General features: G+C 40.7%; 1 long non-coding RNA gene across 1 annotated transcript in view; it reads left to right on the forward strand.

Annotated features, from left to right (window-relative positions):
* LOC117829992 overlaps positions 1–27,868 on the forward strand; it is a 123,895-nt gene that overhangs the window by 51,987 nt on the left and 44,040 nt on the right. Inside the window, exon 2 of the long non-coding RNA XR_004634718.1 lies at positions 20,122–20,252. This is a non-coding gene — a long non-coding RNA (uncharacterized LOC117829992). The remainder of the gene's footprint in view (positions 1–20,121; positions 20,253–27,868) is intronic.

The raw sequence follows: 27,868 nt of genomic DNA on the forward strand, positions 1-27,868 counted from the left end.
TAATAATTCATTCTGACACTCTGTATGTTCATCACATGGTTTCCTAATTATAAATGCAATTACACTCAAGAGAAATGTTTTCACTGATTACGTTGACATTCATTCTCTGCTGTCTTTAACATTCATTTTACCAAGGAATGCATAACAGGGTACCAACATAGACTTTATGACACATGGATGTAGTCTAAGTGATGTCACCCATTGGTTTCTAAAGAGGCCAAATGATGGAAATGCTGACTCCACCAAACTTTCGATTTACCAAGAAACAGACAAAAGGTTGAGCTGAGGTGGACTGAAGCCTCCTGCCAAACACCTACAAGGTTATGCCTTCTAGGTGTGGCTGTGGCTCAGTGATAGAGTTGGTCATGGGTTTGATCCCAGCCGAGGTGTCCTTGTGCAAGACACTTAACCCCAAAATGCTTCATATGCTGCTGCATATCGGTGTGTGAATGGGATTAGTCAAGTCAAGCTTATTTATTTATTGGGCATTACATAAGATCCTTTGGGATCAGTGTATGAATGTTGTGTGAATGAATGACTATGACACTTCATTTCTAAGAGTTCTGAGTGGTCAGAAGACTTGAGAAAGCACTCTATAAACTCCGTCCATTTACCTCAGCCATGCCCAAAATCTATGCTTAACTCTTCATCTTAATTCCTTCAAAACGATTAAGTATATAGAAAAGTCACCATCCCATACAGTGTATACCAACAAAGAAATGGGTTAATTAGACCAAAACCATTTTTTTAACCCTTGTCGAAACTTGTGTAATTGTGCCGTAAAGTTGGGCATTATGACATGTAGTTTTGGCTTCATTTGTCAACACTGGTGGTTGCTGCTTTGGTACAAATAGTAGAGCTACAACATTAGCCCATCTTTGTCTGCTAAGCTTGTGTCTATTTTTAAATGACAGCTTGTATTGTTACTTTGGACCAAAGTTAGTGTTGCAGATGGATGATATTACAGCTCCCCAAAGCTGAGGTCAAATCCTTTGGACCTCCCTCTAATTGCTGGCCGCAGGATGGGTCTTAAAGCCAGAGCCCTCTATGTTAAAAGATTGGTCATAGGTAAAACTTTTAAACCAAAATACACATCGAATAGATATTTCTCAAACATGCTTTCTGTCATTAAAGCTTTGATTAAATTGATTTCTGATTCAGATTTCTTTAAAGGAAACAGTGGTGTAATATTAAGTAAATAAACCTTGTGGAGTGCTGGTTGATAGAAAAGAAGAAAATAAAGTGACCAGCGGAAGGGGATTGTTGGGAACGCAATGATAGTCTCCATGCATGCTCCATTGAACCTGTTCCTCCTCCTGGGATCCTCCCAAAAAAAAGACTCTTATAAACCAGTGCAACGTATAGCCTATTGTAAATTTTATGTATTTTTTTATTATATTATGTTAATCTATCACTATATAGTCAAAAATGTAGTTGATGTTTTAAGACATTTTCTACGCTGTGCTGGTTTTATCAAAAGTCAACACAAACAAAGTTGTCAGAGATTCTTTGCTCCAGTTTCCCACCTGGACCACTTTCACTTACTGCTGGCTATCAGCATTTCAGCCTTTATCATCCCCTCTACTGCTGGTGCCGCCTGCCTTTTATCAACAATGGGCTGACGTGGCACAATCATGCTTTTACTCTTTCAATATGCAATAAAATACTCTGTAAAATATAGTGTTTTCAGCATTTTAAATCGAGAGACAATTTGTGTATCCAAAAAGCTTGCCCAAAGTCTGGCAGATGAATGAGCTCTGCTGACCTAAGCTATTTATGACTGCAACAGCACTGTTAACATAAAATAAGCAGTACATAAAATAATGGAACTGCACCTAGTAAAAGGTGTGGTGAGTGTGTCTCGGTGAAGGAACAGGGAACTGTCTCCAAAAGTCTCCTGTTCAATCACATTAAAAGCGTTTTCCATCGTTCCACTCCAGCACAAAAGGATCCATCCACTTAAGATAAAAAAGCTTTTATTCAAAACAGCTCCATATATCCCTCTGGGACAATTGTGCATGACGCCTCCCATCACAGACAACACAGGATATTAAAGGAGAAATACATTTATTTGTATATTCCCACTTGCCTGTGATGCTTTGGATATCAGCTGTGATATTGCAGGTCGAGTGAAACAGAGTTATTTGGCTGTTGTTGATTGTGCCGCGTCCCAACTGTAATAACACTATTAATCCTGGATGAAGCCACCTGCATGCCTGCAGATTGTTTTGCTGAAGTACATTAATTTCAATCCACTTTATCCAATTACTGTACTTTAAATTGACACGCCAAGGATAACCAAACGCAAACTAAGGTGAAGTAATCAGAGACAGAGTTATCTGTGTTGAACTGTTGAGGAACACAGCTTAGGAAAGATAAGCTCTGTTGAATTTTGCTGCGTGGTTTCACACTTCTCTAACAGGCTGTAAAGGATTTTCCGCTGGTTCTCAGAAACAATACAACCAAATTTGCATGTTCTGGCTGTCTCTACAAATTAACAAATGATATATTCATCTCACAGTACACATTCTCAGTTGGCACATTGTAGCAGCAGATGCTAGGAGCAGTTACTGTCTTTGAAGAATTATGTAGGTCCAAGAAATAATTTCCATAATATGAATTATAACCAATACAGCTTGATCATCTCATAAATTATTGCCATTTTCTGGCCTTTTTTCATTGATGCTGCTCATTAATTTTTATTTTGGATGGAAACATCACATCTGCATTGGTAATTGAATTTAAAGAGCTCAGACTGATCACAATTTTTTTGACAAATTGATTTACAAATGGACAATCAGCATGACAGCAGAGCTATTTGAATCACTAACTGAATCAGAATATTTGGGTAAATCAAAGGTCTTCATCCAGAATACGACCCACCAAACCAACCAAACTCTCCCATGACTAGCTGTGTGTCCGTCCCTGTAGCAGTGGGCTCATCACCTCAGCTTGGTGAAGGGCTGTACTTCAACAGCACTTTTCTGCTCTTAATACCACTTCATGCACTGTTACACTACATGTCACATTCACCTACTCCAGCACATTCACACACCAATGGCAGATGACAGCTGCTGCGATACAAAGTGCCCATCAGTACTAACTAACCCCATTGTCACACTTTCACACTACACTGCCAACAAGAGCAAATTCAGGGCTCAGTGTCTTGCTCAAGGACACTCTGACATGTACACTGAAGTACCTTGGGATCAAACCACCGACCATCCAAATGAGAACTGGCGACTCTACCTCTGAGCTGCAATGTAAACCCATATGCATTGATGTTTGAAGCTACAAGAAACTGCTCTCATTGGCATATAAGAAGGGCAGAGAAAGTCTATTTGGGATGGCAATCTGAAGAAACCAAAAGAGGAAAGGACAGGGGTTCGAGTCTCACATGAAACCAGAATGAAACATTCTATTATCATTGACACATCAACTACCCAATGATGTCTTTCCTTACCTTAACCATGTTATTTTCTTGTCTATACCTCCATGAAAAGACTGTTTGACATTAAGCACGTTAGAAAGGGACAAGGAAACATACGTTACCATGTGTATTTCTGGTAGACAGCAGATGCACATGGGCATCTGTAGGAACTATCAAACTGGTGAGACATTACAAAAAACGGAGGAAGGAGCTGGAGGTGCTCTTTGGATAAGTTTACATGCAGTGTTAGAACACCAAGAAAAAAAATCCAAGACACCCCCTTTAAAAAAAAAATGTTTCTCTACATAGCATGGTCATTTTGACCTTAAAAACACACCTATGCATTTTGGCATCAAGCCTTCACCAGGAAGACAAACAGATGTGAGGAGGCAGTAGGCGCTTTTCAAATGGTTTTCCACCAATCGGAAAGGTTTACCTGGGTATAGAGTAGTGGCCTATAGGAAGGGTTTAGAATTTAAAACCTCCAATAGATGGCGTCATTTAGGCCTTTAAGACATTATATAACACCCCATATACACAAGAAAAGCACCTACGCCATATTTGTGCACCTTCATATCCCAAAACTCCCCCAAAAAACTCTTTGCATATAAACATAAAAACAACACTGAAAATACATCCAATAACCCCGGTAACAATTGGTTTTGAACCACCTGTTATCAGGTTTATTGGATGACATCATGTCAGTAACTGACAACCTAGGATGGCAACACAGTGGAAAGTTCTGTTTTATGGCCAGACTGTGGCTACCTTGTCTACTATCTACCAGGCTCTTTGCCTTGTCCTGATCTCACAATATGTGCTTTAAGTGGGTTGGTACCCCTTGTATACCTGGACTTTTTCAGCTTACCTGGACTTCTTAGCAAGCTAGCTGCCAGTACCCTTTCTTGTCCTTTTCATATAACAGTCTCTCTGGCCAATTTAAAATAGCACCTGAAATACATTACCCATGGTACACTATGTGACACTAGTGGCCATTCGCTTCATCACATAACTCTTGTCTGTTTTCTCCGGAGTACACAGCCACTCTCCTCTCCTATCCATGACTGTCTCTTTGTGATAGAAGTGGAGTCAACTTGTTTTCATTGCTCTCTAGTAGAGTCCTCCAGTGAACGCCTGATGACTCCTTTGCACCACACACCAAAACAACTTTATATAGATTACATAGTCTGATAGAAAATTGCACAGGAAAATGGCGATGCAGAAGTCTTCTTTGAGTGACACAGTGAAGTAGTGTTTTCAATAAGTATATGATGTGAAAATCTGCATTATCTCCTGGTACCTTTTATTGACTGTAGAATTTGAGAGTGTAAAACTAATGATTTACTTTATGGGGCACACAGTAAACATGGCAACAACTGAAAAAGAGAGTGCCGACACCTTTTTTTCTCCACTTAAAGCACTCTTACAGACCGATTCTAACAAGTCCCAACAACAAAAAAACTTGGGCAGTACAAACCAATATTCCAATTCCTGAAAATAGAAAAAGTGGTAGGCTGTCTGGGACATTCTGCTCTGTTCTCTCTCTACTGTGGGAGTATTGATGTTGCTGTCTGTCTCTTATACAAAGTCTCTACAGCAAGTTTGGCCTTACAAACATGGGCAGTTATTATTACAGAACTTCTATACCCAGATCCCATTATAGTCTATGTTCTAGACTTTTCACAGGTCTATGTGTGCAGGTGGCTGTAGATAATTCGCTGAGGTAAGGTATGGGATCGAACCACTTTCTCTTTCCACCTTCATCTTTCTCTTGCTGGTGAGTGTCGATTGGATTCACTTCTTTACCTCCTGCTTGACCAGCTAACATATACAGTGGGGCAAAAAAGTATGTTGTCAGCCACTCATTTTGCAAGTTCTCCCACTTAGAAAGATGAGAGAGGTGTGTAATTTTCATCAGAGGTACACTTCAACTATGAGAGACAAAATGTGAAAAAAATCCAGGAAATCACATTGTAGGATTTTTAAAGAATTTATTTGTAAATTATGGTGGAAAATAAGTATTTGGTCACCCACAAACAAGCAAGATTTCTGGCTCTCACAGACCTGTAACTTCTTTAAAAAGCTCTTCTGTCCTCCACTCGTTACCTGTATTAATGGCACCTGTTTGAACTTGTTATCTGTATAAAAGACACCTGTCCACAGCCTCAAACAGTCAGACTCCAAACTCAACCATGGCCAAGACCAGAGAGCTGTCGAAGGACACCAGGAAGAAAATTGTGGACCTGCACTAGGCTGGGAAGAATGAATCTACAATAGGCAAGCAGGTTGGTGTGAATAAATCAACTGTGGGAGCAATTGTATGAAAATGGAAGACATACAAGACCATTGATAATCTCCCTCGATCTGGGGCCCCATGCAAGATCTCATCCTGTGGGGTCAAAATGATCATGAGAACGGTGAGCAAAAATCCCAGAACTACACAGAGGGACCTGATGAATGACCTGCAGAGAGCTGGGACCAAAGTAACAAAGGCTACCATCAGTAACACACTACGCTGAGAGGGACTCAAATCCTGCAGCGCCAGGCGTGTCCCCCTGCTTAAGCCAGTACATGTCCAGGCCCGTCTGAAGTTTGCCAGAGAGCATATGGATGATCCAAAAGAGCATTGGGAGAATATCATGTGGTCAGATGAAACCAAAATAGAACTTTTTGGTAAAAACTCAACTCGTCGTGTTTGGAGGAAGAAGAATGCTGAGTTGCATCCCAAGAACACCATACCTACTGTGAAGCATGGGGGTGGAAACCTCATACTTTGGGGCTGTTTTTCTGCAAAGGGTACAGGACGACTGATCCGTGTTAAGGGAAGAATGAACGGGGCCATGTATCGTGAGATTTTAAGCCAAAACCTCCTTCCATCAGTGAGAGCATTGAAGATGGAACGTGGCTGGGTCTTCCAGCATGACAATGATCCCAAACACACCGCTCTGGCAATGAAGGAGTGGCTCCGTAAAAATCATTTCAAGGTCCTGGAGTGGCCTAGCCAGTCTCCAGACCTCAACCCCATAGAAAATTTGTGGAGGGAGTTGAAAGTCTGTGTTGCCCAGCAACAGTGTGTGCAAACCTGGTGAAGACTTACAGGAAACGTTTGACCTCTGTCATTGCCAACAAAGGTTATGTTACAAAGTATTGAGTTTAACTTTTGTTATTGACCAAATACTTATTTTCCACCATAATTTACAAATAAATTCTTTAAAAATCCTACAATGTGATTTCCTGGATTTTTTTTCCCACATTTTGTTTCTCATAGAAAGATGAGAGAGGTCTGTAATTTTCATCAGAGGTACACTTCAATTAAGTGGGAGAACTTGCAAAATGAGTGGCTGACTAAATACTTTTTTGCCCCACTGTATATGTTGATATATGTTGTTAAAAGTGTTACTCCATCATCATTGTGTTACTGCTGTTCTCCCTGTTAGCAAGCCTTTCAGGTCTGTCACTTTTGTATCTGTGGAGCACACGTTCTGAAGCCATGATTATTGGGCCTTCTTTCCCGTTGGTGCTGTAGGTTACTCATGTAGCTGGCATGTTATTGTCAGAAGTCTGAGACAAAGATAGTAAGTCCTCACTGGCAGAACAATACTTGTCTGCAGGCAACTGAGGGTCTATTACATCATTTTGTCTTTTCTGAGAAAATAGTTGCAAAGGTTGTTCACACACTGACAACCAAAGTTCAGGGTCTTCAAAGGGTAGATTTAGTAAACGGTTAAAAAACTTAAAATTTGAGCCATTATTGACACATTCCACTGAAGCAAATTCTCATTCTCTCTGAATGCGTGAAACATTAGAGAGGCCTCTATAACATTTGTTTTGCCAGCCATTTCTCATTTCAGATTTTTACTTAATTATAAATATAATTTAGAAGAAAACAGTTAGTTTGACAAAAACATTCAATCTGGACGTGCCATAATAAGCATAGCTGTATTTTTTACAAGTGTATGCTGTGACATTCAGGAGAACATGAAAAAAGACCTGCTGTGTTTACTCCCTGATGAGGCAATCTTAAATTGATAGAAGTCTGGCTGAGATAATGGAGGGAATATTTTATGAAAGGATAAAAGAGTGTCCATTTAATGATTCAGACCTCAGGGGGTTGTAGAGGGTGGTCAGGGTGATCACTGTCTGCTAACATCTTACAAAAACAGTCGAAACAAAACAAAAGTGACATGAGTGCTCTTCTAGTTTTGCATCACTCTTGATTTTTAATTCAGTGGCTTTGTGATTGTGTGCCCCGCCCTCCTTGTCTTCACCCGTGCCTTGCAGTCTCACCTTTGTCTCATCGCTGGCTACCAAGTGTGTATTTAGTCTCTATCTTTCCCTATTGTTGCGTCTTTTCATGCATCTTATTCCTTGTCTCTTACTCCAGTGTGCACTTGTCAGCGTCTGTCTGGCTCTGATGGTTTTCCTTGTGGATTTTTGCATTTCTGTTTGACTGTTTTCTTTGACTCAGTTCAGCAGAGTAAGTTTTGTTTTGTTGTTGGATCTTTCTGGTTTGATTAAATCTTTAAATAGGCTGCAATTCCAAGATGTTTGTTTCATACACAACGTGACAAAATCAGTTGGGTTTTTGAGGAGATTCACATCTTAGACTGTATAATAAATGGACGTAGTATCCGTGACGTCACCCATCTGTTTCTGAAGCGCTATTTTGAAACCTATCGTCGGCGGGTACCATATCGGAAATGCTGAACTTAACCTAATTTCTGTCAAGCTAGTGCGAGGTAAAGAAGAGGGCTTTGAGCCTCCTCGCCAACAGCTACAGTGTTCCTGCCTGTCAATCAAGGCAGCAGTGCCTCTCATTATGGAAAACTCGTAATCTTACAGCTGGAGTAGGACATGTTATTTTGATACATTTTTATCAATCACTAGCAAAAAGCAATGTATACATTGATAGGGAGTAATACACAAAGTGATGTAACACTGAGATGAGAAATCTCAGTTGTCTGTGTCAGCAGCTAGGCTGCAATAAGTCTGTCCAATCAGCCATTCGCCACTGAGGGCAATGATTGGCTGGCCTGCCAGATGACCTGTGACCTGCCGAAAGACACACCTACTGTTTACCAGGGTGCGCGTGACCTGACTGAGATCGTCACTTAGCAGGCTGTTCACTAACACAGAACACCTGATAAACATGTCAGAGAGAGAGAGAAACCGACGTTTTTAGCCCAACTTCTGCCCTCAAGTTCTGCCGCTACACAGAGCAAGAAGAGGAAGACTGTGGTGGAAAAGGCGACCACTTAAAAATGCTCGATGAAGATACAAACACGAGTCACTATTCGGGCTGCATTTCAGCGATGGCTGAAAGATTTGAAAAGTCTCTAAAGCGACGCCATGGTTGCTGATTTTCTACTGGACAGGTAATCATGTCATTTCATTTGTCTTAGTGTTCATGGTTTTGTTCATCTATGAGACAGCTAGCGATAACTTCGGCTAATGCTATCGGCCGGCTAACAGCTTGTAGCTATGTTTATAGAGACCTGTATACAGTCAGTTAGCTGGTAGCTCTTTATCAGACCTGTGTACAGTCTGTTAGCTGGTAGCTCTTCTGTTGCTGTTTATCAGCATGAATGGGGTGTTGTACAAAGTCTACTTGCTGTCTTGTCTGTGTTTTCATAGCTATGAGAAGGAAGCATTGACGTTCACACCGTTAAAACGCGGGACGCAGAGGCTTGCACCCCCCAGCTGTTTCATGTGTTCGGAGTCCCTCTCTGACTGGTGAGTCCCCCTCTGACCAGTGAGTCCCCCTCTGACCGTTGGGTCCCCCTCTGACCGGTGGGTCCCCCTCTGACCGGTGAGTTTCAGGCCCGATAAGAACTCCATGAACATGAACGTTGCTTTGACCACTGTTTGCTTGGAGGTACAAACACTGCTCTTCTTTTTATTATGAGCTATTTTTGATTTACGTACGCAGAAGGGTTTTTTTTTAAATCCAAACCATTCTCTTTCACTTCAGGTGATCTGCATGCTAATTCGCAATCTGAGACCACAGCAGGACAGGCAGGACAGGCAGACAGACTAAAGAGATGAGAGACAAAAAGTTTGGCTGATAAAAAATCCTGTGATTGTTAGCTGCTTCTCTAAAAGCTTGGTTTGGTGAAGGAAAGCATAAATAAAAGTGTTCAACAAGGAATCAAATACACAGAATAATTGTATTAATAATCTGTGGGCATAGTCTTCCTTTCCAGGGATGGAGAAAGCATATTTTGACATCACTTACTCAGAAAATATTAGATAATATTCAAGATATCAATAAGAAATACAGTATATGTACCATGTGTGCACAATACACACTGCAGTAGGTACTAAGCACGCACTAGTGATAGTGGCGTCAACTCCTTGCATGGCTAGAAGAAATAACTGTTTACATACAGGGCTGAAGGAACGGTTATTTTGATTGAAATCAAATGCACAGTGCTGTAAGATAATGAGAACCTTCGACTAAACTTCTGATTCTTTCTTCTGTCAGGTATTGCAAAATATTTAACAAGAAGTCAAAAAAGTGGAGCCTGTACACAATGAAGATGGGTAAGGACTACAAGTACATCACAGACCTCCAGAGCACAATCCTGCACAGAAGGCTGACAGCAACTGGGGGGATGCCAAAGAAGAGAACCAGGAGGCCGGATGATCCACGCCAACATGTTTACCTTCAACAGCCATTATTTTTATTTCTGTAATAAATAGGTTTTCTAATAAAAGTAAATGTAAAACAACTATTTCATATTGCAATTATTTGTTTATAATGTTGTATGTTACTTGATACAGATTTAATTATTTTGCAATTTGAAGAGAGAAGGCCAGTGTAAATTTAAAGATGTATTTAACAAATGCATACACAGCCCACTCACATATTTTTTTACATGAAGATAAATATAAAATATATACAAAGGAACTAAAGGGTCACCATAAAGATAAGATAAGATATACTTTATTTGTCCCCCGTTGGGGGAAATTTCTTTTGTTACAGCAAAAGTACAAAAGTATTGTATGTAATCATGTCATAGTTTCATTCACTCCCAACTGAAACCTTTACTGTCCATGTGGATCTGGGTAAGGGTCAGGGATTTTCCAGATACAGCAACCAGGTATTACTACTCTATGACCTGCACCAAGTGCTCCATGCTGCCAGACAACAACCTGTCTGTGCAGCATGGCGGAACTTTCTGTTGCTGTCCCAAGATCTGGAGCTCGTCCCTGGTCATTGCTCTCCCTCTCGCTCGTCTGGCTCTGCCTTGCCCTCAACCCCGGCCTTGTCTTCTCTGACCTGAGGTGCTTGGCTCAGGATCGTAATCAGCAGTCGTCATGAGAGCTCCAACAAGCACAAAAAAGTCAATATGTTGTAGTTCCAACACGAAAATGAAGACTGTAAACAATGGTGAACACTAATAAATATACAGGCACTGTAGCCGTCTAGTAACTAAACATCATGAAATGCGATGTTAAATCAAAATAAACATGGCTAGCCAGGAGTTATTAGCCTGGCAGCAACAACTTACTCTAGCTGTATTCAGATGATAAAAACAAACACACGTAAAGCTAACATGCAAGCTATGCTGTGCATTCTAACTAATTACATTATTTTTTAATGTGGTAATATAAGCAGTTAACTTACATGGGACATAGACATGTTTTCCTTCGATGAAAATAAAGTCAATCGCTCGCCTCTCCACAGCTAGCTATAGTGACGTCATCATCCAGCTGTAGTCTGCCACACATAGACTGTAAAAAATATGGCCGTAGTATCCGTGACGTCACCCATCTGTTCCTGAGAGCTGTTTTGAAGCAAATCGACGGCAGCAGCCATATTGGTAATGCGGAACTCAACTAGGCAGAGTGTGACGTAGTGTGAGTCTCTTAGCCAATGGCTGTGTGTTCCCGACCGGGATTCACGTCAGTCATGTCCTTATTTGGGCAAAACTCATAATCTTAATATCTTCTTAACCGTCGCGTTAGAAAAAAATTCACCCCCCGTACAGTGTATGCCATTAGAGAGATTAGCGTTGTAGGGCCAAGCCGTTTTTTGAACCAGGCTGTAAACATGTTTATTAATGCTGCAAAGATCGTCTTTTTCCCATTCATATCTATGTGGTTTCCGGTGTTTCTGCAGCCAGCCTCAAGCGGATTTTCGATGTATTGCAGTTTATATCACTTCCGCATTGGCTTCATCGTTTGAGACCGGAGTTTGCCGCTTGCTGCCACAGCGTGTTCATGTGTTTGGAGGCGTGTCCCTCCCCCACCCTACAGGCAGATCTGAAGGAGGGGGAGGGCTCAATTTGCCTGTGTGCTTTCAAAATCAAGCTAACTGCTGCGGCTTTCTCAGGATGTCCTACTCCAGCTTTAATATCTTTAAAACTGCAGCATTATTACAGTTTGTGCCGAAAGAGAAATGTGCTATTCAGATTAAACTCTTTTTTTTCCTACCAGGCTGTAAACATGTTTAGTTCTGCTGTAAAGATAGGCTTTTTTTCAACGTACTTCTGGTACTTCCGAAGCCAGCTTCAAGCGGACACTCGACAAACTGCTTTTTTTGCCAACTCATTTCATGTTCCTGAGGCTCATTCAGTGGTTTCTTTTTGTTGTAAAGTGTTCAAAAGCCCCACAAGAGCCTGTATGTTTTGCACAACATATCTGGGGCTCAGAACCCAGCACAATTCTATGAAAGTTGTGAATTCACTCTGTAAAGTGAATTGTTTACAATGCATAACTGAAGCTCATGATTTATGTGCTCACGCTGAATTTTCCGACTGTCAAGCACAATCTGAGTGCTTACACTGGATGCTTTAGATCATGATGGAGCACCGACATTTGTCAATAAGGTTTCCTTTGAAACCTCCCAAACACAGAAGTTGGGGTCAGAGAATAGGACTTCAACATCAGTGCCGAAGTGCAGTTATCAACCCCCTCGCTGTGTCAACAAAAACTGAAAAACATAGAAGCTGCAAAAGAGTTGAACTGATGGTGAAGTCCGTTATTGCTGGGTGGGTCCATTTAGGTCAGCCTTTTGTGTTCATTCTTGAGGGCATCCTTGGCGTCTGTTTTTTGGTTAGGCAGTATTTCCTTGGTCTGAAAAGGCAGTTTCTCATCAGCTGTTCAGGAACAATGGTCAGTCTCATTGAAGTGTTATTTATTGAAGGGTGCTTGATTGGTTTTAGCTACTTATTATCTTGGATGTTTACTTTCCCGTCTAATCACTTGCTGTTTTGTGGTTATCCTTCTTTGGACAACTTTAAGAGCCAGCTGCATTACACATCTCATTCCCTATCATCCTAACACTGATATAGACTGACCAATAATCCATCAACATAAGTGTGCTTTTAGTATGTGTGGATGTAATTAAATATCTACCCAACCATGATAAAGGACTGACTCATTATGCATTTTTTTCCCTCCGCTTTCCAAGCGCAAGTGATTTTTGTGGTTCTCCCTCTGAGATTACTTAAAAGGTGCTTTCACACATGTATCTTGATTCAGATAAACTGGCACTTTGTTCCATTTTTTCCATTGGTTCTCTTTGTGTTCACACTACAGTATTGCAAAGAAGGCCAAAACACATTCACCTCTGCAGGGTTGCATGCGCATAACTAACATTTGCTAGTTGACCTGCCAACAAAATGAGTCATAGGGTGATTTGGAGCAGCGAGAAGGTCAAACACCTCATCGACATTTGGCATATAAGCATGGACACCATTAACAAAATTACAGAAGTCAAGTCTATGTGATGTTCTATGCGTAGCTCTTCTGCTAACGTTGAATTAGATGCAGACGGTGAGTAAGGTTAGCTTATCTTTTTCTTATGAAAGGTAACAATTGTAATACAAATTTCATAGAAGCTGTAATACTGCATCTGTGACTATTAGCCCACTCTTACTAGTGTGATGAGTCAAGCAGATGTTTGTTCAAGTTGTTGGGTTGACTGCAGTCTCACTGCAAACAAACTGCTCCATGGTTCAATTAGAAGTGAGCAGAGACCATCTCTTTTGGGTGATCTCAGCTCGCTTGTTTTGTTTGGCATCAGTGTGATGTGCGGTGTTCACATATGTCCAAATGATCCGAGCCAAGGAGGGAATCAACCCCTGTTTCGGAACAACTTCTCCAAATGATCCTGATGTGAAAACACCTTTAGACACCCATGGTCAGCAACTCTGACATTCATCTCCTCATTCAGAAATAGTCCTAAATGTTGGAAGCTCATTTAGGAAAAGAAAACAAATAACATTTGAAAATAGTGCTCCTGTAGAGTGGATCAATGACATTCTATAGAGTCTACTCGAGGGCTTCACGTTTGATAGATTCAGGGTTATGATGTGCTGTCCAGGGGTATAAACTGTCTTCACACTCTGCATGCAGTTGGGTAAATCTTTAAACATGACTCCTGGGTGGAAGCTTAATCTGCAGGCAATAGAGGCAATGGAGAAGAATGACTTTTCTGCTTGGCTGATTAGGCCACAGCCCGCTGGCCCCAGTGTCCTGTCAGTTTCTGACTGCTGAATGTCTTGTATATAAATAAAGATGTTTGTGGATATCGTTTCAGTCAAGCTTTTGACATTGCCAATAGCATCAAAGTCATTCCTTTTGGCAAGCCTGGACCAACTGAGAAAAGAGAAATGTTTTCATTGGGACAGAATGCACACAAGCGTGGCCGTGCATCTCTGAAAGCTGTTTACCGAGCAGCCCAAGCTGACCTCTGTGGAAATGCTCACTGATCGGACAGGATCAACTGTGTCACAGCTAAGACTGTTAACTTCCAATCTGCCTTTTCCCTTCATCTCCTTAATGAAACTGTCTTAATTATGTAACTGTCATTTCCTGCTGTACACAGGAAGTATAGCGTCAGAGGACAATGTCATCTAATAATAAGCCTGCAAGCTTTGGCGAGAACATTGGATGTAAATTTAATAAAACAAGTTTTGAGCTTGGACAATTGGATTCTGATTGGCATAATTGACAATTACCATTCACCGACATGTAACACAGCCCATTGTTTAGTGTATGATTCATCTGTTGTCAGAGCAAACAAGACACTGTGAAACAGAACAGTGAAAAACATCTGATTTGTCTTCAATCATCAGGAATGTCCATATGCTGAATGTGTTTGCTGTCATTAGTATTCTAATAAATGGTTTGTAAAAGTTGCTCCAAGAATATGTTCCATCAATCTTGTTTCTAGCAGCTCTAAGTCATATATTTTAAAACCTTTATTTCCAAGAAAACTGAATATGTAATTGAACATTCTGGTGAGGAAATAAATCACACAGATATTATATTTCATAGTATGTTAGGCTAATGATCAAATATGGGGAGCAGCCATTTCCTCAGTTTAGCTGTTCTATATGTAGAAAACCCATCTTACATTATGAGTTCTGCTAGTCAATGTATAAATCAAGATAATATGTTACCAGTATCTGCGCTTGAAGGCCCCACTTCTCATCACAACACTTTAAATTTCCTAAGATAGCTGATTGTAATATTTTCAGCCCATTGAATAACTATTGTCAGAACACTGGAAACAAGGCAGCACTGTTTCATAGGGATTTTATTTAAGATCTAAGCTGAATAAGGGATGACATGGAAAGTGAGAGTCCACGGTGAAAGTGAGCGTTGGACAGGTCTAACGAAAAGGCTGTAACTTTTGGTCTTGCATGGCAATATGATCTAGTCCTAGTTTGATGTGATCCATGGGAGTTATGTATTTGAATTAAACGTATGAAATTATGTTTGTTCACTATGTGTATTGCTTGTGTTGGCGACAATGAAGATTTTCCAATCCAAAAAGTCTAAGCCCTTGCTTATACTTTATGATTGTATAACGCCATTGTGGGATGTCATCTCAGTATGAGTAGAATGTATAAACCTAATTTATACTCCTACATCGAATCGACGGCGTAGCCTACGCCGGGGGTTTGCGTAGCTCCCGTACCTATGTAGAGGCCTACACATGTAGCTGACGTGCACCTCCTCCAAAATGTAACTACGCGCAGAATCGACGCGGACCGCAAGCCCTGTGATTGGTCCGCTCGGCGGCATTGTGTTTCCTGCATTTATATCTCTTCTGGGATCCCGGACATCGGCCGTGTATTTCATCTCCTCCTCTCTATTCTTCCTGTAATCAAGTCTGTATGATAAACAGCAACATGTATCAGCTGAAGATTAACATAACACGCCCTGAATCTCTGTGGAAAAGTAAACAGAGATCGTAGTGGGGCCGGAAGCAGGCGACCGGCTATCAGAGAGACCACACTGCCCTCAAGCGTTTCGGGGGAGAATTGCTGCGTGACATGGACACATCGACGCACAAGTATGTGGTGGTCATGTCTGCGTCATCCCCTGCTGCGTAGGGGTGACGCAGAAGTATAAATCAGCCTTTAAGATACACAGTTGAAGCTCACAAATCATGCGCTCACACTCTTTAGTCTGTTTGTCAAGCATGACCCAGCCTCACATTGGACACAATTGACCGGGGTACATCACTGACAATGGTCAGTGTCCTTTGAAATTCCCACAGGCAAAGGTTGAAGTTGGAGAACATGACTCAAATAATAAAGTACAATCATCACCTTTTTGTACTTATAAACAAAAACAGAACATCTATTGGCTTCATAAAAGTAGAAGTTGTGACGCCGCTGTTGTATTGGATTCAATTAGACTGCACAAGTGGCCATAGAGTGAAAACCAATTGGGTGCGCCATTGGGTTAGCAGTGTAAGCATGCGGCACATGTACAGAGGCCTTGTTGCAGTGGTTGCTGGTTCGACTCCAGGCCACGGTTGTTTGCTGCATGTCCTCCCCCTCTCTCTACTCCCCACATTTCCTGTCTTTCTTCAGATGTCCTATCCAATAAAGGGAAAAATGTCCCCCCAAAAATAAAAACCTAACTGATCAGTGTGTATCAACATGTATTTCCATTGTCCAAATCCCATTGCATGTCGCCATGCTACTTTCAGATGTTGTCTAACGTTTTACGAGTGAAGATGGGAATTGGCTCATGGTTCTGCTTTCACCAGAAATGTATCCGACTGGTCAGAAGCAGTTGATAGGGCCGATCATACACTCCTGTATGCTGCACAGCAGAATCAGAACCAGTCTTTAACTCCACATTACTATGGTGCGGCTGTGGCTCAGTGGAAGAGTCTGTTGTCTCTCATTTGGAAGATCAGGGGTTTTCGGAAGTGTCCTTTGGCAAGACACTTAACCACGAACTCCCCGCCGGTGGCTGTGCTATCAGTGTGTGAATGAGATTAGTTAATAATGATGAGCTCTTCACATAGCAGCCTCTGCCATTAGTGTGTGAATGGGTGAATGTGACATTTAAAGTGCATTGAGTGGTCAGAAGACTAGAGCAAGCGCTATATAAACAGAGTCCATTTACTATTTATCAAATAACATCATGTTAGGAGAAAGAATGCAGTACAGTCTCTTCTTTCTCTCTTTATCAATGGATTTGAGTGTGTATAGAGCCACCCTTTAGGCTTGGATGGGTATGCTTGGCACCCCAACAGAAGGCTGCCAAAAAAGTAGGACAGAACGGCTTGGTTTTTTTGGCACCTTTCCAATTTTTTCTATAGTGCAAACACTAATAACTGCATGCCTCACAATACAGCTCTAGTAACTAGTGATATCTTATACCCTGGAATAGTTGCAGTAATTAAAAGTCTGCGAGACAGAAAAGTTTCTCAGTCATAAAAGTTATGAAGTTCTGTTCATCTTAATTACTCCAATATTTAGCAATGTAAGTTATGGTCCATACCAGACCATGAAGGACAGAGCTTTGAAACCCCTTGGTGTTCTGAATGAAGGGGTCGATTTATCTTTATAAATTCTATTTTTATTTGCATAAGGAAAGCTGTTCTTCTTTGTCCTTTCAAAATTAAGTAATGCATTAACGCAATAGTTTGCATAAGATGGGTTTGTATTGCAAGGTTAAAGTTGCATTAAATCATTTGAATCATTTGTTTAAAATGCCTAGCGTTCATCACAGCTAAAAGCTGCTTTGTGTTCCAGTGAAAGAGTGAATGACACATATCTGAACTGCAATCTTATATTAATGTTTACTTTATTTTGTCCTGATCGCTCAAAGTATTTTATCTCCATGCAGTCTAAGAGGAATAAAATGAGATGACATTGAAGTCTGCCCTCCTATACGACTGTGGGTGCTCCGCTGAATAGTGAAAATAAGGGAGGCAGAAAGTTATTGGTAGAATCCTAACCTTGCCTGTCTCGCTGCCATCAAACCATTTATCTTCCTCTTTTTGTTGTTCAGAGCTCATTAGTCTTGATTTAATTTTCTCCCTCTGTGCTGACTCGAAAAAGGCATCCAATTAGGTGTCAGTCTGAGTTCCCCTCGCCTCCAACTCTCCGAGCCAGAGACGACTATTGGTGTTAGAAAACAAGTGCACTAAAAAACATGGGTTAATTGATAGGAAGAATAATTTGAGAGCGAGCAAATCCGAGTCTGGAGAGATTTTGCAAGGAATTACTGGTCTTAGTTGAGTGAATGCACAGTGATGCTTCAGGGAGAGTGTTTTAGGTGTGAGGCTGATGGCTGATTGGGGGGTAAATGCATTTGCTTGAATTCCCTTGACTTGCATGGGTGTTTTACAGGCTTCCCTCTATAGTCCAACAACATACAGGGCTTGGTTTATTACTTCTCTGAATATCCCATGGAGTGAGAGTCGTTCATTTGCCCCAAAGAGTTAGCCGTGTCATGGACTGTCGACATGTCCTTGATGAACCCCCTCTTGCCAAATGTCAGCTAGGAATTGGCACAAAGCCCCTTCAACCCTCAAAGGATAAGCAGCACATCCAAGGTTGATGGATGTTTGAATGTTGTAGACATTCATGGAGCAATAAGTCCAATGTCTTTTTCTACACTTGTCTCATAAACAGTGCTGGGGAAATCTGCATGCCTTATAAATGACATCTCTAATCTATAGTCTGGCATATTAAATAGAACTTACTGATCTGTGTTGACAGAATCTATTAGTAAAGCTCTGCTTCGACTGTATTGCTTAGTCAGCCACAGCTGAAAATAAATTTCCAAAAATCACAGTTGAGTGCAGAAAGCACCGAATAGAGAAATACTTTCAGACATACTGCATCTGTTCAAAACTTGCAATATAATAAGTCAGGAGCTTATTTAATATGCATTCTGCAAGCACAATATATGCAGGAATACAGTTGTGCCAGCATCTGAAATGCCTTGAGTTCATTATATGCAAAATTCTGAATGCAGAGAAAGCAGCATTGTTAAAGTTTTACCTTTATGAACAAAAATGCTCAACTTACCTTTGAATGTAAAAATAGGTACACTGCTTTATTAGTTTTCACCTGTTTAAAGCTGGGGTTGGTCTAACCCCTCCCCTCCTCCCTCGGAGCTCCTCCAAAGCGACGCCCCCCACTGTTGTTAGTACTCACAACTGTCATGTTAGCATTATCCAGTTGTACTGGTGACACGATATCAGGAGAAAAGTTAGAACACATGTAATACTGTTACAGCTCTACTGTTTGTTAAATGTGTTCAGTGTAGATGTTCTTAATTCCTACAGTGTTGACGGTTAGTGAAGGCATCAGGAGAGGTGTAGAGTGTGCGAGCGGGAGAGAGGAGAGACAAGAGGAGAAGTTTTTCATTTATTCAAACATTGATTGTTGCTTTGTTGGTTGTCGTGATCACGGCCGACAGTGACCGGTTAGTAAAGCTCAACGTGTTCACGAATCGGCTCGTCATCCCTACAGTGTCCGGACGGACGCTACAATACAAATACATATTCTGTAGGACTTACTAAATGTCATTCATTCTTCTGCTTGTCAGAGCCTGTGGTGAGAGCTTTTTAGACTCTGATCCGGACTACAGTCCTGAGCAAAGCACCTCATCGGGTCAGAGGGGACAGGCCCGAGGTCGAGCGAGAGGGGAAGTAAATAGAGTCAGGGGAAGCAGAGGCAGGGAACAGGGACGAGGAGTACATGCCAGGGAAATGTACGCGCAGGAGGCGGGCAGAACGGCAGGACGGGATTTGAATGGTTTAAAATTTTGGCACCCAAAAAACTGTGATTGGTTGGTGTTTTCCCAGGTTTACTCCAGCTGTAGATAGCAGCTCTTTTTTTGCTCTTTTTTAAGAACAATTTTGTATTGATTGCCAATAGGACATAAAGATCATTTTAACCAGTATAACAAAAAGTGTATCTAAATCTGATTACCAACCCCAGCTTTAAAACTCCTGTAGGGAGGTTTTGACTGGTAATGAAACAGATTGAAAGCAACAGTGAGGCCTCTTTATGGCCCACAAAAGCAAACAAGAGAGACCATTAGATTGACAATTTTTGAATTGTAATTTTTTTGTGCCTGTAACCACTGACAGGGGGAAACTGTTTTTTCATTCCACAGGAAGTGATACATTCCCCTGTTAAGACAGATGGATGTTATTTTTTTCGTCAGACAACACAACATACACAAGAACAGAACAAAATCAGCAAAAATATGAGAGGTATTATCACTCTGTCCACTTGGGGCGCTAAAATCAACACAAACCGTTTCCTCACAGGAGCTTTAAACATGACACTCAACCAATGAATAATGGTTGATTGGTCCGTATGGGCAAAAAAAAAAAAAAAAAAATGCTATGGGTCTATGTTAGAGCCACTATTGGTTACCAAATGAAATTATTGGTTGTTGTTTTCCAGACCCCATCACTGTCCAGCCATTATGGGGGATGGCATGTGACCAGCCATTATGAGGGTGTCCCAAAAGGGTCAGCATAGACCTGAAATCTGATAGGCCATCCTTGGTGCAACCCCAGTGTACCTGGTCAGAGGTAGGTGTTGTTGATATCTGCTTTATGGCTGTGTTGCAACAGGCGGCTGGAAGCTTTTGTGACACTTAAGTATAGCTAATGTGGTCTTTTTATTACCTTAAACTTCCACTTTGGGAGAGACGTCTTTTTGAGTCGTTCAATTTTGAAGCCTGGAGGATAGGCATTTTAATTAAAAAACACTACACAGGAATGTCACAACTGCATACTATAATACTTTTGGTAGTGAACAAATGTATGTTATGCAAAAACAGAAATGCTATTTAGATGCATGTGTGCGTCATACTCTCACTCTTTATGCAACCTGCATACATCAGTGTTAAGTTGGACCACAACAGTCAAAAAAGTGTGGACACGCTGTGGCCTGTTTTTAGTTACTTCAACCCTTATTTCAAAGACTATAGCAGGACATGTTGAACTCATCTGCAGGTCACCTATTACCAAAGAGTCTTTGTCCAACTCATCTACATGTGCCAGCTACAGAAAAGATGCTATCTGCAGAGGAAATGAAAGTCATTCTCACCTCTTACCAGCATTTTGAATAAAGAGAGTGGGACCTCATCATTCATAATGACACTGATCATCTATAACGGTTTCAGATATGATAAAAACCCTGGCTCATGTAGAAGTGCCCTCTTTTCCAATTCTGATTTCTATGGATCTACTGGCTTTAACCTTGAACAGCGACAGATAATAGGTTTGTCATTGGATAGCTTCCTCCTTTTTCCCCATAAAGAACCTTTAAAAGAGATATATCGCGGGCGTCCTGCTGATGAAGTCTGCAGTGTTTTGGATTATATCTCGATTCATTCTCATTTACTTTCCTATGGGTCTCTAATTTGAATGACCCTGACAGGATCATTAAAGCAGAGGTTATAAACTCTGCCTTTAGATGAGGTACGTCCTCGGGCGTTGACAATTGGCCACCTTCACTTTCACATTCACAAGGTACAACTGTCCTTTTTTACTTCTGCTGTGGATCCCTCATACCCTCACCAGAGGAAATGAAATCAACAAAAGTATAATGAACAATATACTGTTTTTGATTGAAACTATGATGTCAGTCAGTTATATCTTGTGTGAAAGTAATTCAGAAAGTTAAACATTCATATATTCTGTATTCATTAATCATAAAGTGAAATATTTCAAGTCATGTCATATCTCTTGGAAGACAGCTACATTGACTTTGGACTTGAAAAAACACAGTGGACCAACAACAGTTGATGACATGTCACCCCAAATCACCACCCACTGCAGAAACTTCACACTGGACTTCAAACACCTTGGATTCTGTCCATCTCCTCTCTTCCCCCAGACTTTAGGACTGTGATTTCCTACTGAAATGCTGAGCCACAGTCCAGTTTATTTTCTCCTCAGCCCAGGTAAGACGCTTCTGACTTGGTCTCTGGTTTAGGAGTGGTTTGATATGAGAAACTTGACCGTTGTAACCCCTCGTCTGTGCATGGCTGCTCTTGATGCACTGACACCAGCCTCAGTCCTCCTGAAGCTCTCTTTAGCTCTTTAATCTACTTTTCTGGACAGTCCTCTCAAGGCTGTGGTCATCCCTGTTGCTTTTGCACCTTTTCCTACCACACTTTTCCCGTCCAGCCAACTTTCCTTTAATCTGCTTGGATACCGCACTCTGTGAACTGCCAGCTTTTTCAGCAATGACCTCTGTGGCTCACCCTCCTTGTGGAGGATTTTGGTGATCCTACAGCAGACTGTCAAGTCAGCAGCCTTCCCCATGATTGGGGTTGCGTGTACTGGAATATACCAAAAGATACACTATATCTGTTAAATCACAAGTCTCCACTCCACCTGGATGACACCTCATCAGGTCACACCTGACTGACCAAAGCCACGGCCCCAACATTATGAAAGCCTGCACCAAGGCTTTTGTCTCTCCTTTCCCTCCAAACCTGGCATGTGTCAGAGTGATTCTTGTGTTCCTTTTTTATGCCATGTGGTTTCAGAGAAATTACCTGAGGTGGATGCATTCTTGATGAAAAATCATCCACATCCACACCTCTGAAACCATTGACCTGATCCCTTGTTTTTGTTCAATAAAACTTCAAACAGGATTGGATCCTGTGTTTAACTGCACACCACATCAATTGTTCTGTGAACCAGCGAGTACAGCAAGTAAAGCTTTTTCAATACCTGTACTGTTTGAATAGTAATTTACTCAAACTCCAAATTCATTATTCGAATATTTCGATTGGACTCTTTTTATTTGAACTGTAGGCCATAATTTTTTAAATTACAATCAAAAAAGATGCTTGAATTGTTTGGATTATACATAATGAGTCTAGAGTATATTAAAATGTAACTATCAAAGGAAAGTATTGAACTTTTCCTCCATATTCTACTTTTTTGAAGTGCACTTAGTTCGTCAGTTTTCCAAGTTAGAAAGCTCTAATACCAAAATTCGTATTGAGAGGAGGCAAAATGGAAGCTTAGTACCAGAGTTTTCTATACCTCTATTTTGTTGTTAAAATTGTCAAAGAAAGATGCTGCCAATTTTGCCCAAGAATTGATGTGAATTTGTTGCCTTCGTTGCTGATTGCTGCAGATTGAGTCTTTCCTTTTTCAACAGCTTCAACGACAGTGTCTTACAACTGTGGGCACTGCATGCAATTTGAAATAATGTGATTTTATGTTTCCTGACATAATTCACTTTGGGAGTCTCAGTTTACTACTCCACCAAAGTTTTCTATGTACAAACTTTAAGATCAAAAGACTGTTTACAACCCACAGCTTGTAACGAAGACATTTTTCTAAAGAAGATTATAGACAGAGAAGTAGATGTATGGAACGATAGATGTTTGCAAAGTCAACAAACGTTTATCAAATCAATGGATTGTCAAATCTGACAGAAATAATATCTAGTAGGACGGTTGATTACAGCCAGACTCGCTTCATTACAAGCGGGGACAGACAGACATATAAACCAGGGATATCAAACCAATTTCCTTTTGCTTCTTCAATATCCACTCCACTGTCCTGATCAGAATTCAGAGATGTGATTTTGCATGAAGACATTCAGTGGAGAGTGTTATGCGGAGGGGATTGGTTCATAACAAACAATAACTGGAGCAACTCCAAGGAAATTATCGCTCTTTCCTGTCCCTGCTTGTTGAACCCAGACCAGTATCATGAATCCATTCTACACTGCTGGGAATTCAGCTCAGTTATCATCCCAGCTGTATACATGACACCACAAGTTGGTATTGATGTAGCACTATCAGACTTTGATGATGAAAGTCATGCTGGCATCAGAGGAAAAATTATGACACTGCTATGGTGGAGGGTTGAAAGTTGAGTGAGGGAAAGAACTCTGGAAGACTGCTTTAGACCTTTCAAGTGAAGCAAAGATATGGCTTCTTTTCCAGTTTTGTGAATGAAATCCTGCAACAATTTTTATTTTTAAGTAACATTTTCTGCTCTTATTCATTTATTCTGAGAGGATAGAACAGTAGATACAGCTGAAAACTAGGAGAGCAGGGACTAACTAGCAGGAAAGGGGTTGAAATCAGAAGGTGCACGACTTAACCACTAGGCCAAACTGGTGCACAAAAGTCCTGCCAGAATTTATTAAAATAAAATATGGGACGGAGACATGAACAGCTGTGGTCTGGACAGTCAGAGGCCAACATGCTCTGAGCATTGTTGATTGGGACGTACTCCAATGGATGCTTTTAAACCTAAAATTACGGTTTACAATACAGGCCAAGTATCTGGCAGCAGATACTTGGCCTCACTGGCTATGAATGGCCTGGAAAAGCTCAAGACCCATACCATTGTTTTTCCCTGCCTTGTAACACTACAGTTTTTATAGCACACACACTGATCTTCCAATGATGCAAAAGGTCAAAGGTTTGCTTACTATTGTGTTTAATCTTGAAATACTAGATGGTAGGCGTAATAGTAAACTGATGTAGCTTGGACTGAACACCCCCATGTGTCCCAGGATCTTGGACTTCATCACCACCAGGCCCTGGTCATGGTTGGAAGTTACCTCACATTCTTTACCCTGAGCACAGAATCTTCCCAGTATAGCATCAACATGATTGGCCAAGTTTAATTCCAAATTCAATCATTAAATTTGCCAGCTGCAGTGTAATAGATTTCTGACAATGATAAGAGTCATGAGTAGCTCTTCATTCTGGCACCAGAATGACCACTTCAACCTTGTAATGACATCTCACCAAAACTATGGAGCTGACTATGGACTTTAAGGGTCTTTTAGTGCTGTTTTCTGCAGTGGAAGCACCCATGACCCCAGTTTTAGAGTACCTCTCACTGGCACTTATTGTTGCGAGGTTACAAAGGTTGTCCCTAACCACTTCCACTTCCCTTACTAGTGACCATTTAGACTTTTTTAAAATGCTCTGCAAGTTTCATATTTGCTTTCATTAATGCCATTTTACAAAGAAATGTAAAAACAATTCATAGAAATTATGTTGTAGCATTAGCAACAACTTTTGAGGCCCCTTGGGACCTGGAAATTAGGCAGGGTGTGGCCAGAAGGGTGACAAGTGGTGGCACTAGCACCCCCTGGAATCTGATTGGCAACTCGAAGCGACACTCAAGAATCCTAAGCTGATAAATGATAAATTCAGATGACGCAGAGGGCATTTTAGCACTTGGAACACTGAGCACTGAAAATGCTGAACTACATTGATTTTGTATAGAAAGCAGATGTTGCCAGCAAAAAGAACCAACATTAATGGACTCCGAACCTAAGGGATCACACTGACAGTTCTCATTTACCAACAGTCACGGTCCCAACTTTCATAATGGGAAATCTTGCAAAATCTCTTGCAGTCAAATTTGATACAGAGTGAACAAACATGACGGATGGCTGGATGGTTGTCACACTAACCAACTAGTTGTTAAGCGGTCTGGTACATCCATTGCTGTAACAATTTCTGTTCAACTTTCCTTGTGAATTTGATTGCATTATGTCTTATAGGACACATTGTGTTGTTGCCATAAATCCACAAGTTGGTCCTCCAATTCTAGCGCTCATCTAATTTTATTCTTCATGTTTACTTTTGTTGCCATGGCTGCTTTTGTTGTGCTGCCTTCTTTGGTTAGTTTGGCATCTGACTGGCTGTTGCCTCATTCTATGTGACAGAATTTGTGCTCAGCTGTCCTCTTGGATCCCCCCCACAAGACAGGATATCTGACTGTAAGTTGAACATATTTAATATTTCAGATTTCAAATCGGTGATCATCTTTAGAGCCAAGTGGAGGAAGTAAACATGCCTAAACATACCTCACACCACTAGAAATCTGGCAAGATCATCTTGAGAACCTTCAGACAATCAGGTCTTTGCTGACTTTTTTTGGAAGCGGGGAATCGGGCCCAAAATCAGCCTGATTATCTTGTAGTGTGTGCCCTGCTTTAGATGCAGAACCAAAGCCTGTTGTAACATGAAGAATCTCCATCAACTCACCAGTGCACTGTGCCAGCTGTTGCAGCTGTTGTTGTCAGACAAACACCCCCACAATTACGCAGCAAAAACAGAAAAACTGGGACAGAGTTTCTTTCCATAAGCCACCAAGCTTATGGCAAGAAGTTTCATTTAGGTATACATCTTATGTCCTGAACACCAACAAACACAACATAAAATTCTATTTTTACTGCTCTTATTTCTGGGAAATTACAGTTGTGCACTTACTTATTCAGTCCCCAGCCTATGATTGTTGGTGTAACAAAGTTTTTGAATGTTGGAACTACTTTTCCTATTTAGAATTCAGACTGAAGTCTCAGGTTTTGTGGGTAAGTTACTCCCCGACTGCATCCTCAGTCTTATAGCCGTGTGGAAAACAGACAAAGCCTGTCTCATCCTTCTTGAATTTCATGACCACAAACAAAGTGTTGAAGAGTTGGTCAAAACTACACAGGTTGAGCTCAGGCAGAAATGTCTTATTTGTCCTTGCAATGAAAGAAGACATTCAATCATATTGTTTTCAAAATGCAATTGTATTTTCCGAATGGTACATTTTATTAAATATTGTGTTTAGCGTCACACACCTACCAACGAAATGCTATGACTGACAAGCAAGTGCACACATCACACATCAAAAGTTGGATATTTACAACCACAAAATCTATAGCTGTTGTGTTTATTTCGCTTGCTGTGCCTGATATGTAGAGCAGCCTCACATTTCACAACTTAGGAATGGGAACAACAGGCTTTGTGGGTTGAAAAATTGGTTAAGGTAAGATCAGAACTCCCATGATAAGTTACATTATTCACAAAGAGGCAAAAAGAGAGAAATACAGCCAACGCTGAAGACGAAGTTGCCAAACACTTGTAAAATAATGAGATTTTGTCTGGCATCAGGGCTGGGTGTTCTACTTATTATGCTAGTAATTACAGACTTTGGTGGGACAGTGTTAAATGCATCAGTCAGGCTCATTTTAGTTTTATTTGTACTTAATAATAATGCCTGTACACAGTCTGCAACCTTGTATTTTGCTTTCTTTTCCATTATCTCTAGTTGGGAAAGACAAGAAGACACAAAGCAGTAAACGGTGTTCTTTTTGCCTCACTTGTTTCACTGTTTTGCATCATGTCATTATTACTTCTGCTCTTATCAGAGCGTCCATGCAACATTTTAATAGGGATAATCAGAATAATGTAATTCACTGTAGACATAACCTTTCTGAATCTGCCAGATTGATTGACAGCCACATATTAGTGCTTTTTGAATCTTTACTTTTTTGCAAAATTAAATGTCCTCAGTTGAATTTCACCCACTCTAACCACTTGAGAGCCCCTTGAATTAAAACCAGAGGTTGACTCAGTTTTCTCAGTGTAGGAGATTTTAATGTTGCCCCTCAGGTCAGTTTTAATCAACACACTCCTACATTGTTGGAGCTTGTGGCATTACTTTCTGTCCTCTTTTTCATCTTATGATTTCTTCCCTATATTTTTCTAACTTTTATAAGACAGTATGACTTGATATGTGAGTTTATAGAGACTCCGTATAGCGACCTACCTAATTCCATTACACTACTAATACATCATGCTGACAGTGAATTCATGATTAAAGAGTAAGTATGGTGATTAATCTTCTTTTAATTACTCAATCATCCTTGTCGCAAGAGTTGTTTGAGGTCACAAATTTTTACCCTTGACTGTAGGTAAAATCTGCAGATTCAAATATAAAGAAGGAACTGAGTCTGAATGACACAAGGGACAGATTTTTGTGTCCTTTACTGACTTAGATGACATGAATGGAGTTTTGATTACATTGATAATAAGTTGTTTTACACTCATTTCTTATGGCCTCTGCCTTATTTGCAATTTATAAGTGTGCCAAATAATGATTTGTTCTCAAAGTCAGAAACAAAATAAATAAAAAATAACAGCACAGTCTGGGGGAATTCCTTGACACTGGAATGCAGTCACTAATATAACGAAAAATTAAGTATCATTTGCCCCGCTATCTGCTGCATGTAAAGGTCCAATTCACACAGCATGCTGCATATTTTCAATTGCAAAAATGCCTACAAAGTTTTGCAGCTCTGTGCAGCTTTCTCTTGTTTTGTGTCTGACTGTGGAAATGAGCTGTCAGCATCTCCACATTTGGCTTTTTAGTGC

This window comes from Notolabrus celidotus, chromosome 1, assembly GCF_009762535.1.
Source record: "Notolabrus celidotus isolate fNotCel1 chromosome 1, fNotCel1.pri, whole genome shotgun sequence".
Lineage (NCBI taxonomy): Eukaryota > Metazoa > Chordata > Actinopteri > Labriformes > Labridae > Notolabrus > Notolabrus celidotus.